The sequence below is a fragment of the Arachis ipaensis genome, chromosome B04, assembly GCF_000816755.2.
Source record: "Arachis ipaensis cultivar K30076 chromosome B04, Araip1.1, whole genome shotgun sequence".
NCBI classification, from domain to species: domain Eukaryota; kingdom Viridiplantae; phylum Streptophyta; class Magnoliopsida; order Fabales; family Fabaceae; genus Arachis; species Arachis ipaensis.
Genome location: NC_029788.2, coordinates 124159595 through 124160651, shown reverse-complemented (window position 1 = coordinate 124160651; position 1057 = coordinate 124159595).

Genomic DNA, 1057 nt, shown 5'->3' with positions numbered 1-1057 from the left:
TAGTTTTATAAATCCGGTTTCTTGTTGTATATGGGAGTGAGGGAGTCTCTTTCGCTGCTTTTTCTTCCCACGGTTAGTTGTAAGAGTTTTGTAAAATTAGCTCTAATAATACAATTTAGGAATGAGTTTTGCAAACGAAATATAAAGTCAAATTCTAAATTGAGCTCTAAACTATATTCAATCTTATAATACCTATACAAATTGTGAAACTAGTTGAAGCGATATTAATTATATATAAGTAATTTTATAGATAACCTGAACCTTTATCCACATTTTTAATAAATGGAAATTCGTGAAATCTAGTTTAGATAAAATATTATTTAGTTGACACTTGACAATGCTATCTAAGTTGTAATGGCTTGACATCATCACACAAACGTCATAAAGACTTTGACATATAGTAATGAATTTAAATTAGTCATCATTGGTTGTTTCTTCTCGTGTAGAATAGTATTTGTGAATTTTGTTCTATTTCAATCTCATGCATTAAATTGATGAAAATTCTTCATGTGGAGTTCTCTTCTTTTTTCTTTTTTTTTTTTTCTCTCTCTCTCTTTTTCGTTTTCTTTTTCTGGTTATCACTCTGTGTGTGTATTTTAATTTTTATCAAAATTTGAGAACAAGTTTGTCTTGAGTCTTGACTTTTACAGTTTTACTTTGCTACTATCCATTGACTTCCTTAAAACGTGCATTAATTAACCACTGCCATACTTTCACCTAAGCGTAACAAAAGTGACTAAGGGAGCCATCAATCAATGACTAGGTTTTCATTTAAATCTTCCTAATTACTTGAAGATTTTTATTTTATTTTCTTAAAAGTGCTCCTGTATAATTTTTAGGCACTAGTTAAGAAAGTTGACAAACAAAAAAAAGTGGATTTTAAAACTTTTCTTTTTAATGGCACTCTTTTTCTTTGCGAAATATCTAAATAATATTGTCTTTTTTTTTATATAAAATGAACATTTTTTTCATGCAAAATTAATATAATATCATTGTAGTCTATTTTACCAATATACCGTACAATAATCATTATATTATATAATAGTGATAATTAATT